Consider the following 16,354-nt stretch of genomic DNA (forward strand, 5'->3'; position numbering starts at 1 on the left):
GGGGCAGCTACGCTTGTCTTCTTCCTGGAAGTCCGTCCTTCCTTCCCTCCCTCCTTTTTTGTGATGGATCGGGGCCAGTATTGGCTGGCCGGCATGAACTGTGTGGGGCACCAGCCTGCCCCCGTCTTCCCAAATACAAATACAGAAGAGACTGAAAAACACATGCAAATTTAGACTCAAAAAGAAATTTCACACAAAATAGCTCACCGTGGCCAAGGTAGCAGGTCATTCCCTGCTCCTCCCCATGCAGCAGCATGACCTGAGACTGGTCCCAGATCTCTCAGAGCTCTCTCAGCCCCAACTACCTCACAAGGGGTCTGTTGTGGGAAGAGGAAGGAAAAAGGTTTGTTAGCTGCTTTGAGACTCCTTCAAGAGATAAAATGACTCCTTCAGGCAGAGAAAAGTAGAGTATAAAAACCAACTCTTCTTCTTCCAAATCTCCAGGGGATTCCCAACCCCAAGCTGAAAGCTCTCTTGGCTCTGAATCCTTCCTATAAATGCAGTATTATGGGGGTCTTCTTACGAGGCTGACTCAGACGTGGGAGAATTTGCAAGGCTGCGCACAGAGCTGTCTTTGCCTCCGGCCAGACTTCCCTCCCTCCTTCCCTTCCGGCCGCCGTCCCCCCAAACCAGCTCTGTGGCTGGAGATTTCCTGCAGCCTGTGGACAGGCCTGGAGAGCTGGGCATGCTGGGTGGGAAAAACCTGAAGGCCGTTCTCTGCATCCGTAACCTTGGCAGGTGCCCTTGACCTTTGCAGCACCTGTCTCCTGCCATGGAGGGCTTCAAGCACACACCCCACACACTCCCAGACCTGCCATCCCGTTTCTTATTTCGTTCAGCTGACAGTGTCATTCCTCAGTTTGATAAATGCTCTGCAGGAAGAGAAGCCAACGGAGGAGGCGCGAGGCAGCCCCCCAGGAACCGGCTGCTGAAGGGGCACCAGGAAAGGGGCAGCAGGGACACCGTTTGGGCTTTTGCAGGACACCTGTGGGGTGGACAGACAAGAGGGACCTTTCTGCAAGAGCCAGGAGGTCCGGGGTGGGGGGCTGCACAACATTCAGCAGCTGAAGGAGTCCCAGATTGGCTCACAAGCACCTTTCCCTTCCTCTCCCCACAACAGACATGCTGAGAGACCGAGTCAGCTCTGAAAAAACTGTGTCTGCCCCAAAGTCATCCAACTGGATGCACGTGGAGGGGGGGGGGGGGAATCAAACGCAGTTCTCCAGATTAGAGGCTGCCTCTCCCAACTGTGACACCTCACTGAAGGGCTGGGGTCTCATGTCACAGAGTCCTCCCAGCAGAGCAGCCCTTTTCCCCAGAGGAAACAGATCTCTTTAGCCTGGAGGCCAGTTGCACTTTTGGGAGATCTCCTGCTGCTACCTGGAAGCTGGCAACCCAACACAGCGGATCATTCCTGCTCAGCAATCAGTGCCTAGCAGAGCTACCCTAAGCACGGCCACACCCTTGTAACACGGTTGCCAATCGACAGGGGGAAGCAAAGAACCCAACGTGTCAGCAAAGGATGCAGTTGATTTCTGCTCCAGTCACAATTAATTTTCCACCATTAATTTTTTACTGGCAGATAGCATAATAAAGTGCAACCAAAGTACCTGCTCAGGGCACTATAAACACCAAAAATGGGTCCTTGTCAGCCGCTTCCATAGCTGCCGAGAGTTTTTGGGCCTGCCCTTGTTGCAGGTGCTTCTTCTGAGGAGACTGGAACCCCCCCCTGCCGCCACAGGGGCTCATGGTAATTGTAGTCCATGGATATCTGGAGAGCTCCAGTTTGGCCCCCCATGCCCCATAGGCCAGCGGAGGTTTGAGGGTGCCTTCCACCCCCTTATGGTGAGTTGGAGATGCCGTTTGAGAGCTTTGGCTCAGGTGTCCAAAGGCAGGCAACAGCACCCAAAATTCTGGTGAGGCCTGGAATAAGGGCTTTGCCATTTGGGCATGCCATTGGTGTGGCCTGGGCAGCCGGCTGAGAGGACACATTTCTGCCCTCTCGACGGCCTCAGCAACAAAGCCAGAGAGCTCTCTTTGCAGAAGGCGTCTTCCTCCGGCCGCCCGTGAGTCCTGGGAGGTGGGCAGTCACCTGGGAGGAGCTCCACAGAGCCTGTGTTCTCCTGCAAGCCCTTCAAACAGAAGAGGCCTTTGGCTCTCGGGGTCAGAAATAAGGACCCCGTTGAAACGTCTATTATGTTCTGCAGACTGGCAGCACCCTTTGCTCCCTGTGATTATCCGGGGCGGCTGTCATGCCAGTCTCTGCGCTAATGCTATGTAATTATGTATTAAGGCGCGCGGCAGGTAGGGTGTCGGAGGGCAATTAGAGCACGTCTCATGCGGCGCGATAAAGATACAAGGCCAGGGGACTTTTGTGTACCTGGGGAAGGAAATAATGACCTCCAAAATGCGCTGTCTGGATTCTGTCTGTCAATGGCAAGAATGGCATTTCCATCAAAAACAAACTTTGCAAAATACTGGGAGGGCCTCTCTGGAGAGGACTGGCTGGCCCTGCTGGCCTTTATTCCAGGCCGACTGGGCACAAGGACCGGAGGAGGACCTGACAGCTCCTTCAGCAAGAGGATGACGGGGGCCTTGATCCAGCGGCGGACCCGGATGCCAGTGTAGGGTAGGGATGGGCACCAGGCAGCTGATGACTAGAAACCATGATGCAAGGTGGGGCAGTTTGCGAAGAAATGCTCATGAAGTGAAGAACCGCCATGAACTTTTACAAATTTTGATGCAGTTTGCAGCAGTGAAGAGCAGAAAGCAGGAATTCAAATGGCTCAGCTGTTAGGTTTAGATCACTGGGAGCCATTTAAACCTCCACTTACTATGAAAAGCAGCGGGAGCAGAAATCAGGGGTTTCAACTTTAAATGGTTTGCGAATCAATAGGAATCAGATCGGTCCATGAACAACCTCCTGGTTTGTATCTGTTCATGGTTCACTTTATGATTCAGCCATGGAACAAGAGCAAAACAGGAAAAATTATGTTTGTGCAGGGTGCCCTCCCCCCCCATTGCCCAAAACAAGGAAGGAACCCATGAATGGGAAGCGCCCAATGACCCCAACAGCACAGGAAGAGTCGGCTGGCGGAGCCCCTGGCCCCAGGGCCAACCTGCTTCATACACTGCCAAAGCCACCCCCGAGGTCTTCCTCAGCTGGTGCGTACAAGTGAGAAGCCGCCATTACACCTCACCTGAGCAGAACCTTCCTTCATACACTTCTTATCAAGGTAACTCTGGAAAAATGGCTTTACTTGCTCTTGGTCTTCCCAATATATCGTATTTGAAACGTTCATCAGCTGACTTTCTTCAATTACGGAGTTCAAGGCAGCTTACAAATCTGTTGGTGGCCCCCAGTGCACAGGAGGTACCCCTGTTCTTGACCAGGGCCAGGGCCTTTTTGCTCCTGGCCCTGACCTGGCAAAAGGAGCTCCCAGAAGAGCTGAGGGCCCTGATGGAGCTGTCACAGTTCCGCAGGGCCTGAAAGATGGAGCTCGTCCGCCAGGTCTTTGGTTGAGGCCACACACCCCTGATCTCCAGGTGTTCCCCCAAACCAAAGTTGGCAGCATTGCCAAACACACTTGAAATCTTCGGTTGCAGAGGGTCAGGGGTCAATGGACCACCCACACCCATCATCACAGACAATGCTGAGAAAGGAAACGACGTTGGAGAGTTCAGGAGACCCTTTCAGACCAACACAGCTTAATTCCGGGGAACAAAGTTCAGTTCTGAAAGAGGGAGAGAGAAGTGCCAGGTCTGGGCCAAAGAGAAATCCCGAGGGCTGGTTCTGGCCTCGGCTTCCAGGGTCTCCTCTTTCTGTGCCCTCCCACCTCCCGCTCTTCTTCGCCTTCCTCCCTGTCCTTGTCATTTGCATGCCGACGTGTTTCCGGAGGCCCCCCCAGATGGCCGGGGAAGATTGCTCAGCAAGCCGACAGTCAGGGGGGATGTGTAAGTCGGAGCGAAGAACAGGTCCTGGGAGGTCCTCTATTATACCTGCCGTGAGAAATACTTCTCTGTCAACATGTTTCCCATTCATTATTAAGCATTGGGGGCTCATGAAATATTGAAGGCCTGTGCAGAGGAGAGCGATCAAGGAAGGTGGGTGGGAAAGGGGTGTGCTAGCAGGTGTGTTTGTGTGTGCGTGGAGGGGCCCATCCTGTCCTCCCTGTTGTTACAGCAAACTCCTTTGCCACCAGCCAGCCCTTTGCAAGATCCTGAGAGCCGCCTGACCTCAATAGGGAGCAGTCCATTCCCCCACATGGCCTGTTTCCGCACTAAGGAGATCATTTGGATTTGCATTTCTAAAGGGTCGAGCTTTTTGCCCGTTTCCACACTGAAATCTGCCTCTTTGGGGGCAGACCCAAATTGCCTCCTCACTTGCCCAGCAGCAAAGGAATCCCCAGAAAATTAATTTTCATTTCTTAGAGGAAGGACTAACAGGGTCTAACTCAGGGCTGCCAAATGCAGAAATCGTTCCATTGGGGTTTTCCCCACACCCAACATTTCGAGTAGTTTGGGAACTCCTCTTGTCACCGTCCTCCCTCCCTCCATTCCAAAAAATCCTGCCTGAATTAGGGGGGGCAATCGAGGGGGCAGAATGTTGGGATTAGGAGGAACAACAAAGACAAAGGCGCAGACAGGCACCATTTTGCCAAAGACACATATTTTTGGAAAAGGGGCAGGGAGCAAAGCATGATGGGAGGCTGCCTCAGCCAGACTCAGTGCGGAAAGCGTGTCACAAATTTGGGCCTGGGAAATGAGGGGAGGGAAGTCCAGATGTGGAAATGGCAGAGTTGACTCACAGCACCCAAAGGAACTCCAAAGCGAGGCTAAAAGAAGGTCTGTCTCCTAATGCGGAAACGGCCCAGGTGGCCAGAAGCTGGCAGGAACCATCACCCCCACCCTGGTCTGGAGGAACGGCTGGGTGAAATAACAGCCAAGAGACTGAGCAGGAGGTCCCTGGTTCAAGTCTCCTCTGGTGGGAATGTCTTTGGACGCTCTTCGTGTGCTGCAGCCGATTCCCATCCTGGAGCCTCCTGCAGTCCCTCGAGAGCCTGGCCATGAGGCTTGCGGTTGCACCAGAAGTGCTGTGGTGGGGGTGGGGCAATGCCAGTCCCACCCCATTCCCAGTGCTGCTCCTGCAGCTCCCTCCACCAAGCAGCAAGGGGAGCAGGGGGGCCAAGAGCTGCCAACCGCAGGGGAAGGAGGAGGCTGGAAATCTCTCGGAATTACAACTGATTTCTAGACAGCAGGGACCATCTCCACTTTGGAAGGGGGGCTCTAGGCCACTGCACCCCACCGAGGTCCCTCCCCAGGCTAACCCCCCCCCCACCTGGTATTTCCCAGCCCAGAACCGGCACCCCCAGCTCCGGAGACACTGGGAGACCTAGGGATGCCAGCCTCCGGGGGAAGGTGGGGATCGGCTGCAATTGCAGCTCACCCCCCAAATACGGCGGTAGGTTCCCCAGCAGGGTGGCCTCTCTGGCATTGTGCTCCACTGATGTCCTCGTCTTCCCCAGGCTCCAACCCCAAATTCCCAGGAGTTTCCCCAAGGTGGATCTGGCAACCCTACTCTCTCATTCTCTGCTGGTGGCCTGGGGAGACCTGGTGGGCCAGATGAGACAAAGCCTGAGTGTGGAAAGGGGGGGGGGTGGCAAGAATCCACATCCCAGTCAGGTTTCCAGCCATGGACTTTAAGAATAAAATTAAAACATTGCCGCAACGTTACATCTCTAACTCTCCAAATATTGCCTGATTCCCTAATGCAGGGACCCCCCAATGGCACCGTGATGCCCTGTACAGGCCACCCTCCTGCCCACTATGGACAGGAGGTGCATCCGAAGAACGGGGAGGCACAGCCTCTGCATGCCCATTGCAGGAGGGGGCTTGGTTTGGCTTCAGTGGCCCTGGGCACCTGTTTGGGGACCGGACCAGGTCCCAAGGTGGCCATTTTGCGGTGACCAGCCCTCACTGCTCTCAGGACCCCCAAAGAGCCCTCCCGCTGATGGGGCCGAAGCCCCTGTGCGAAGGCACACTGAAGTGCGTGGTTTGAAACCAAGGAAGGGGGAAGGGGGGATGGAGAAGCTGACAGACGGAGCAGCTGTTACTTTCCCAAAAATATTGTTCAAAGAAATGCTCCGTGGAAAATAAAGCCACACTTAAATCCTACCATCAAACACGTGCGGGGAGGGGGGGGATAACTAGATAACATATCAGTGAGGATGAAAGCCGACATTAAAGACTCACCGTCAAGGGCTTGGAACAGATCATTTGTGTTTTATGAGTATTTTATTGCTTGTAACTCAATTTTTATTGTGTCTTATTGGCCTTTTATTGATTTTGTATTTTAGTGGCAAATCACCTGTGATCGTCTCTCACTTTGGAAACCCTACGGGGGTCGTCCTAAATTGGTTGCAACTGGATGGCAAAAAAAAAAAAAAAGACAGGTAGTGGCACCTTGCAAACCAGCGGAAGGGCTCTCTGTTCCAAGGCAGAAAGGTACACGGGGCCAGCCAACCAGGAGCCCGAGGGGAGGGCAGAGGCTCAGTGGCCCCCCTCTCAGAAGGGAGGGCAGCTGGAGATCTCTTGGGATTACACCAGATCTCCTGATGGCAGGAACCAGCTACCCTGCTGAGGTCTCCCCCTTCTCCAAGCCCCACCCCCAATCTTCCAAGGGAAAGTCCTCGCAGGGGCAGTGCTAGTGCCAAGTGGGCCCTGCTGCATGCCCCTGGAAGTCAAGCGACCCCAGGAGAAGGTTCAGGAGGCCAAGGATTGGGGGAAGAGACAGTCTCACGCAGGGAAGGTGGTGGTCAGCTCTGGGTTGGGTAATACCTGGAGATTTTGAGGGGAGGAACATGGGTAGGGGAGAGACCCCAGAGTCCACCCTCCCAAGCCCACATTTTCTCCAGGGGAACAGATCTTGGGGCAAGATTCTTGGCCCTCTGGAAATCAAGTGAAAAAACAGGAGATCTCTAGATGCCACCTGGAGGTCGGCAACCCTGGCCTGTGGACCCAACAGGAAGACGGTGCATTGGGGGAGGCACAGCCCACAAGGGAAAAGAGGTTTCCAGGTGTGCCCCTGCCTGCTGACCAGGGCCGAGAGCCACTGCCCAAAGGTTGCATGGTGGGCACTGCACCCCACGAGAACAGATGGATCGGAGCGGTCAGGGCAGCAGGGGGGGGGGCGGACACTGAGCATCAGCTGCACAGTTGGGCTCTCAAGCGCAGGGCCGGACACAGCTGCATGCACACACGCACAGAGCGCCCTTCCCCCACCACGCGGTGGCTTTCTCCATTTGGCGAGCCGAGGCAAGGAAATTATATTCATTTTCCAGTGTGGAGCAACTCCTTGTTCTATTTCAAAAGAGGGATTATACCTGTAAAGATAATATGGGCCTTTAATACCTCCATTGGCACCCAGGAGTTCTGCATTTTAAAATCCCCCACCAAACAGAAAACCGAGGAATATGAAATTGCCTGAGGGGGAGGCGCCCAACCCCTGCATCGGCCGCCTGTGGAAGAACAGCTTCCTCTTCCATCCAACTCCCCCTAGACGCCCCCCCCTTCAAAGCTGTTGGTCCTTAAAGGGCCCCTGGAGCCAAGGAAGGGCCGTTCAGAGGGGAAGGACTCAGGGCTGCTTGATGCTGCCCCTTTGTGTTGGGTGGGCACCAGCAACAGGGCTGGAAGACATAATGCTGCCTCTGAACATCAGGGCCTTCTGAACTCCCCCCCTGTCAACAGCAGCTCGGTCAACAGCCCCGGCACAAAAAGCCACTCTGGGTCCACCTTGTATCCAACACAGGTTGTGAGCCTGTCTCTGTGCAGTGGGGCCCTGCGCAGGCTCACAGCCCAAGCCTGGCCCCCTCGCATCTGATCTGGGGAACTCAGCAGGGTCAGCCCTGGTTAGGACTGGGACGGGAGGCCACTGAGGCAGGCCAGGGCCAGCCACCTCTGAACGCCTCTTGCCTCCAGAGCCCCTCAGGATCCCCCTAACCTACACGCAGCAGCCTGTGGGCTGGACATATGCGTTTAATTCTTAAAGTATTTTTTTAAATGGTGCACAATAGAATTAATATAACTTTAGCCCTTATACAGACGTTCAGCCTTTGGAGGTCCTAACTGTCACCAGTTGGGTTTTTATGGTTCCAGCCCAATTCTGCCTGGACCTTGTTCTCATGGAGGTGGGCAGCTGCATCTTGACGGCATCCTGTCCACACCTGGGAGGCGGGGCTGCTCCTCACCCCTCCCCAGCAGTTGGTGGGCTGCTGAGCAAGACAGGATGGTGAGGCAGATGGATGGTGGTCCAGCAGGACTCACTTTCTTGAGAAGGAAACCTTTTCTCCCCCACCTTTCTCCTCCTTGGGGACCTCATTCTCCCTCCTTCAATCCATCCTCACATCGACCCTGCGAGGCAGGTCAGGCTGAGAGGGGCACCCAGGTGAGCATAGGAATTGGAGCCCGGATCTCCCAGGTAAGAACTTGTCCAGCACTAACCACAACAGAACGGTGGCTTTCTGGTGGCTTGACTGAAGTTTCCTCCCTTCAGCATCACCAACGTCATCCACACACTCCACGGAGCCAGTCGGGAGAAAGAACAGGCCACGTTTTTGCCTGTGCAGTAAGGTTGCCAATTTTCAGGTAGTGGCTGGAGAAGGGCATCCATATTTCCAGGCTACAGAAATCAATGCCCGTGGGGACATTCCCGTTTCGGAAGGTTTGCTGGACCTCCTCCCCGGGCTCGGCCCCACAAATCTCCAGGAGTTTCCCCATCCAGAGCTGGCAGTGCTGATTATTGTGCCTGGAACTGTATCTCTGGAGGAGCCTTCCTTGTGTTCACCGGTCGGCACCTCCAAAAGAGCGCGGCCCAGTTTGGAGACAGGCCTGCAGAAGAGGTTCTGCCCACAGCCTCCTTGCCCAGCTGAGCTTCTTCCCAGCTGTCTCCCGACCATCTGCAAGGCCCCCTTCAATCATGGCTGTCTCTTCTTCTCTCTTGGGCCGCCATGCTGTCAGGTGCCAAGGCGGGGTAACGACTGTCATTGCATAGCGTTCTCCAGACAGATATTGAAACGGCATCTGGAAAAATGGATAGTGTATCAAGCCGGCGATTTCACAAGAGCCGTTTTCAGCACGCCCAGCCGTCGTGGTGGCTGCGATGCGCCAGGCCTGTCGGGCAGGGGAGGCTGGACTCTCGCGATCTTAGAGCTCCCCCTGCAGGGCAGGACTGAGAGTTGCAGAAGAGCTGGGAAACATTCGGGCACGGGACATTTTCAGCAGCCCCCAGGCGGACGTGGGGATCCGTGCTGCATCCTCTCAGTTTACCTGGTGCAAATCACAGCTGGGCGCCTGTTTGGGGCACTACCTGAACCTCATGCCAAATTCTCCCCATTGACTTCATGCATCGTTAATAAGCCTACTTGATTTGCAAACCAGCCCTTCAGACACGATCCTTGCTTCCTGGTGTGGTGGTGGTGGTTGGGGGGGGGGGGTCTGTCCTTCCAGCTCCCTCTCCAAAGAGGGGCTTCTTCCCTGAGTGGTTAGGAGATTCGGGACATCCAGGCAGCCGAGATTTCCTGTTCTTACTGGCCAGAGTAGTTGAGGCGCGAGAGAGCATTGTTATGGGGGGGGGGAATGTCCCTTCCCCCATGATTCATTGTTCTCAACGTGGCCTCTTCTCGCCCTCTCTTTCTTTGGTTTGTTTTCGAAGAGAAAGGGACATTTGTGTAACTGCAGCCCTTGCAGTTCTACTATGCGCCACAGGGTGGAGCTCTAGCAGGCAGACAGTGAGGTTTGGGAAGACACTGCCTGCTTCTGAGCATGTACAGAGGGATATTCTGGAACTCTGCAGAACCTCCCTTCTGGCCTCTCCTCTTTGGATTTCTTTATGATCAAAACAGGTTTGATTAGAATCAGACTCCAGATTCTGGGGGAGCGGGAGGAGGGATGTTTGATTTCAGGATGAAATTAAATTAAAACAAATTTTGCGTGAGTGAATCCGTTCAGTTTACAAAGCCATGGGCACTATGTGCCAAATGGCGCATGCGGCTGTATCAAAAAAGGATGTCACCCATTCCGCACATGTTGGATAATCTGCTTTTGTAACTGGATTTCCCTGTGCGGAGCAGGAAACTCTGTTTCTAAATTGCATTGAAAGTGTGGAGGCGCCTACGTTTCTTCTGATGCACCTTTAACCCCAAGAACAAATGGGCCGCATCTCCATCTGGCGCTGCTCAACCATCCCCGGTGCCGTTCAAGCCCCAGTTGCCATTCACCGAGCGGAATTCCCAGCGGAGAGCCCCTTCTGCACCACAGATCATGGTCTGCTCTGCTCTGACACCTGGCCATTCATCCCCACCTTCTTCTCATCTGTCACTCCACAGCCAGCATGGAGATGGACGGCTCTCTGGAGTGAGTGATCCCTGAGGCTTTCAAGGGGCTGCAGAAGGCCCTCGGGAAAAGGCACCAGCGGCACTCCCTTGCCTGTCCCAGAACAGCTTCTCAGCGGCCAGACAGCCCCAGAAAGCACCCTTGCCCGGGACATCTTACCTGTCTGAGGTCTGCCCTGGGGAGGAGCATGCGGAGCAGTTGGAGGGCGGGAGGCAGGGAGGCAGGCAGGAAGAGCTGCAGACAACCCCAAGGGGCTTCAAAGACTGGCTCTTTGGCACAGAGGTGATGGGGTGGCCCAGGTTACCCTGAATAAGCAGGACTGGCCTGGGATAAGAGACCACCAAGGAAGTCCAGATGTCAAAACCAGGTCTCCCGGCTTGGCCGTTTGCTGCTTCTATCTGCCTTTCCTCCTGTACAACGGATGGCCTGAGGGGTGAATGTAGCTGGCTTAAGGTAGTGAAACCTGCACGAGAATTGCCAGCTGTAGAACGGCTTGAGGGTCATGGGAATGTGTCCTCTCTCCCTGGCCTGGGGCAGGAGGCCTCCATCGTGCCTGCTCATCAGGAGAGATTGGCTGAACCCCTGCTTGACGGTGGAGGCTTGCTGGGCGACCCCGGTCGACTCTCACTCTCCCAGCTCTGGTTTGGGAAATCTCTGAGGCCTGGGTGGGGAGGGCAGGGCTTGGTCAGGGAGGGCCAACGGCAAAAGTGGAAGTGTGCCATGTACCTCCTGGAGGCTGGCAATCCTACCTACCTCACAGGGTTATTGTGTGGATTTAAAAAGCAGGGAGGAGAACTGTGTAAGGTGCTTTGAGTTCCCAGTGGGGAGAAAGGTGTAGGTGTGAATGGAAGTAAACTTTCCTGCCTCCCTCCCCTCCCTCCCCAATTAACCATGGCAAGGACAAAGCATCTAGGGCATTTTTTAATCTCCTCCATTTTAATTGGTGAGAAAAAGCAATACCCACTCAGAAGGCCTCCAAGTCTTAGGAATTTAATTAGATCTAATGACCAGATAAATTGAGGATTTTGAAGAAGGACCTTCAGGGAATCTGTTGTGTGAACAAGATGAGGCGGCTGCGTTTCCCCTCTCAGGGCGCTCTTCTTCTCTGGACGTGCGCTTCAAGCAGAGGAGGGGATGTGCACGGATTGCAAAGGGTGCACAAGAGCCCCCCCCCCCAACATAAAGGGCCCCTTAGTGCTCTCCTCCATAGGCAGCAGCCGGGGAGGGTCGGGGGAGGCCCCAGGCTCTGAGGAGCCCTGCCAGGTGACTTTCCCTGGTCTTTGACAGGACTGACAGCCACTTTTGAAGAAGGCCTCGAAATGATAGCCCCACGGCGTGGGTGGGTCAGCCTGCCCATCAGCGGCAGGAACTGCGGCTCCCAAACAGCATGGGTGCGCTTGACAACTGCGCTGGGCGGCTGGCGTGCAGGATAATTTCTCACGTCCTTGTATTGTCATTTGGGCCACTTAAAGTGTCACCAAGATTTCACTACCCTAAAAGCTTATCTGTCAGCGTCGGTGAGTTATTCCAGTAAAAGGGTATCATCAAGAGGAACAATGGAAAACAAAGGCACTCGAGCTCTCTGGATGGTACTCCAGCCAGTTCTTAATTTTTCAGCCGGTGTCCTGCCGTCTCCCAGAGGACAAAAATCCCCCAGTGCACACCACAAATGGACGCTGTTCCAGGCCTCCTGCGGAGATCTTCACATTTAGCCCACAGCTAATTGGTCGAGGGCCACCTCTCTCCCCCTCCATACACACACACACAGGAAAGCCCTCTTGGTCTGCTGCCTGACCACGCCTGACAGGATCCAGAAGCTTCCAAGCCGCAGAGGAGGAAGGAGACAGCTGGGCAGACAGCAAGCAAGGAGGGGAAAGTTCTTACACGTGTGTGTGTGTGGGTATGTGTGTGCTTGATCGCCACAAACTGAGGATTGTTCTAAAAGGGATTCAATAGAAAAGATAGGCTTAACCTCTAGGTAGAACCTGGAGATCTCCTGGGATTGCAACTGATCTCCAGGTGACAGGTCAGTTCCCTTGGAGAAAATGGCTCTTAGATCCCAAGAGCTTGCTGGAGTGTAGGGCCTATGAAGAATGTGTAGAACCAGGAGAAACAGTTGTTAAGCTGTGTAAGTCCTTATTCCACTAGCCAAGTTACCTGCCCTACAGCTACTGTCGATAAAGAGGCCTTCAGCGCAACGGAACGGGGTGTGGGTTGGTTGCTCCGTTACCCCAAAGGTGCAGAGGGATGGCTTCGGGTCATGATTTCCCGCCCCAAGAGCCCGAGGAGATGAGAACTCTTGGCAAGGCGAACAGATCCTAGCATTCTGCTAACAATATTTCTACAGAAACTCTGCCCAAGGGGAAGCATTTACATATGTATTAAATGCTTGTCATCCCACGACAAGACTGTCACGTTGTATTCTGTTTACCTTGGGAATCCAGGGTCAGCTCAGGTCAGAAGCACAAATAAATAAGAACTGGCAGGAGGACGCATAAAATACAGGCGGAAAGTGCAGAAGTGAAGACGAGGGACACCCGATGGGACCACCAGGCTCACAGCACCTCCGGCAGGGCACAGCCAGCGGGGAGATCCCCAAAGGCCACTGGCTACACACAATCAGTCAGCCAGGTAGCTGAATTTTGCTCCAAAAGGTACCAGTTTTGTCAGCCCCCCCCCCCCAACTGAATGTTTGTCTCTGTGCACAAGAGGAGGCAATGCTCTTTCAAAGTCAGCTGCAGCACTAGGTGAGCACTGGGGTGCAACACAATTCAGAACTGGGCGTGGACGGAGTGGGAGAGGGAATTCCTCATTAAATTTGCAGATGACACCAAATTGGGAGGAGTAGCAAACACCCCAGTAGAGGTCAATGAGATCTGAACATGCTGGGAAAGGGGGCAACTGAGAACAAGGCGGCCTGGATGGCCCCTTCCAAGATAATCCCTTATCAGTAGAAGTGGGAACCCTGCTGGTCCCTCAGGTTGCTGGATGAAGTTTGCCTGCTGAGGGCTGGGAAATGCCTGGGGGGGGGCTGGCTGGGAGGGACCCTGGCCCCCCTCCTTCCAAAGCAGCCACCCCCCCCCCAGGGGAGCTGGTCTGTCACCTGGAAAAGGCTGTAATTCGGGGAGATCTCCAGCGACCCCCTGCAAGCTGGGAATGCTCATCTGGGCTGTGGCCAAATTCCGTGTTCTGAACATCAAGACAGAACCCTTTTGGGGGGGTTGGGATGCCAACTCCCTGGAGACTAATTGACTTCACCCTTGAACAGCACCTGGGTGGGGGTGGGATTTGCCTCCTTGTCTTGACAAGCTTCCATGGGGCCCTCCCCACCCTTTACGCCCCACTTGTTCACTTTTTTGTTAGATTCCTATACTACCTTCCCAGCAACATCACAGTCAAACAACAATCAGTTAAAACATTTTATACATTTGTTTCCCCTCCAGGATGTTGGCAACCAGAATTAGGAGGCCTACTCTGACCTTTGCCGCAGCCCGGCATAAATTCCGGAGGAGCTGCACTGGGGGCCATTTCAGGAGGGAGGGGCCCCTATCTGCCCTTTGGGGTGGCTGAGAAGCTACCGGATGAGCAGCCGCCAGGGGCCTTGTTCCGGCTGAAAACTCCCCAACCCCACGAGCCGCCCTTGTCAACCTCTGAAGGGAGGACGTGCGTCTGTCTGTCAGCCTGCCAAGGAAGGGTCCCTGCCTCTCAGTGGGTGTCAAGACACTTCAGCAGCGGAGGCAGCAGCGGAGGCTTGCAGGGCCAGGGGGGGTTTGAAGCCCACCGGACAGCCAAGGTGACCTCTCTGCGTTCGCACTCTTCTCTCTTGTGAGTCCCACCGGCAACTCCCAGGCTCCTGCCAAGACGGTGCACTCCCACTGCCGCCAGCCAAGTGTCTGCACCAGCCGGACAAGATGATCCTCTCGGAAGGGTGAGCTTCGCTTTGCATCACCTAAAAGAGCAGGAGGCCAGGAGCCCCTTCCAGGCCTTGCGGGAGTCACGGCTCACTTGGGAGGGAGGGAGGGAGGGAGGGAGCGAAGGCCTGATTCTGAATAAATTCCTGTGGGAATTTTAAGGAAAGGAGAGTCCCTGAAGTGGGGAGTGCCTGTTGCATGTTCCGAGTTCCTGGCCGTCTATGCCAGGCACTCATCCTTCCACACCGAATGACTCCCTCTCTGGAACCATTTGTGGGAGCTGCACGAAGAGCCATCTTTATTGCTAATTCATTAAAAACACATAAAGAAAAATCTAACAGCAGATTAGCTTATGAGGGCAGTTTTTACAAGGGCTCTGCAATTAGAGTGTATAGAAAACAATTATTTCCTAGTCGAGCCCTCCACTTAATCTCCTCCTTATTTGCCCTCTGCTGGCTCCTCAATCCCTCCCTCTCGCCTTTCCTTCCTCCGGGCAAACCTGCGGGTCACCTCTTGGCCAACACACCTTGGCTCTGCCCGTCAGCGCTGGGCTCAGTTTGCATTGCCCAACCTCATCTGGGGAGTCCGTGGCTCAGTGGTGGAGCCTCTGCTTGGCAGGCAGAAGGTCCCCGGTTCAATCCTTGGCATCTCCAGTAAGGAGCAAGTTGGAGGGGATGTGGAAGAGCTCACCTGAGACCCTGGAGAGCTGCTGCCGCTGCTCTGAGCAGACCAGGAGGGAGTGAGGGGGGAACTGCGGCATCCCACCTGTTGAGACAGTGGCAGAGACACGAGAGCAGAGGCAGTCCAGGGCGCAAGAGTGGCTCAGCATGTCCTTCTAGGTGAGGGGAAGTCAAACTGCGGCCCTCCAGATGTCCATGGACTACAATTCCCATGAGCCCCTGCCAGCAAATGGACATCTGGAGGGCTGCAGTTTGACTTCCCCTGTTCTAGGTGCGCTGCCAGCAGAGAAAGCTCTGAGAACAGGAATGCTGCTGGGTTTAACTAGAGGCCAAACCCACCCAGCAAGGGAGAAGGTCAAGGGCACGTGGAGGGGGGGGGGCTCCTGAGAGCTGGCCTTGGAGTACATAGACAGGAGTCTCCATGCAGCTGCAAGCAAAGAGCGACGGAGACCTGCAGTCTTCAGGAGGTGGCAAAAGTAACAGGCCAAGAACAGCGTTTCCATTTCTGAGTAATTAATAGTCCTGCCTTTCCGTGAACCTCCCACTGCCAGCCATTACCTGGGCTCTGATCCGCACTTTAGGGCTGCTGGCCCTGCTCCAGAAATCCCATACCTTTTAATTAGCCCAAGTCCTCAGGCATAATTAAACTGGATACCAAGCCCCTAAGGGGGGGGGGAGATTCTTGAGACCCAGTTTGAGAACTGGGTCATGGGTGGTTGTGTTGTTCTCTGTGTGTGTGTTTCAATTTGTTCTCTCCATAAAGTTCCAAGGCACTTGACGTAAAAAAGAAAAGAAAAGAAAAAATATCCATGGAAATTTTTAGGGTCCTCGCAATGCAGCTTTAATCTCACATTAGCCTCCTTATCTCATGGCAGACCTTCCCCTCAAACTCAGAACATTCAACTGAGAAGCATACCGGTATGGTAACAAAAGCAAAATCTAACTGTTCAGCCAGTAATATTAAGAAGAAGGGCTGGTTCTTACACACCACTTTTCTCTACTCAAAGGAGTCTCAAAACGGCTGACAATCCCCTTCCCTTCCTCTCCCCACAACAGACACCCTGTGGGGTGGGTGAGGTTGAGAGAGCCCTGAGATTCCTGCTCGGTCAGAACAGTTTTATCAGTGCCGTGGCGAGCCCAAGGTCACCCAGCTGGTTGCCTGTGGGGGAGCGTAGAATCAAACCTGGCATGCCAGATTAGAAGTCTGCACTCCTAACCACTACACCAAACTGGCCGATATTAATTTTCAAAGTCACAGTATTTTTGTATATTCCCCTCTTTCCCTTCGAATACTGCAATGCAACACCATTTATAATTAGAAATATTGTGAACATTGCAATTAGGAGACAGTCAGTCAGCCCCAACACACACGTA

This window comes from Paroedura picta, chromosome 12 (assembly GCF_049243985.1).
Source record: "Paroedura picta isolate Pp20150507F chromosome 12, Ppicta_v3.0, whole genome shotgun sequence".
Taxonomy (NCBI): Eukaryota; Metazoa; Chordata; class Lepidosauria; order Squamata; family Gekkonidae; genus Paroedura; species Paroedura picta.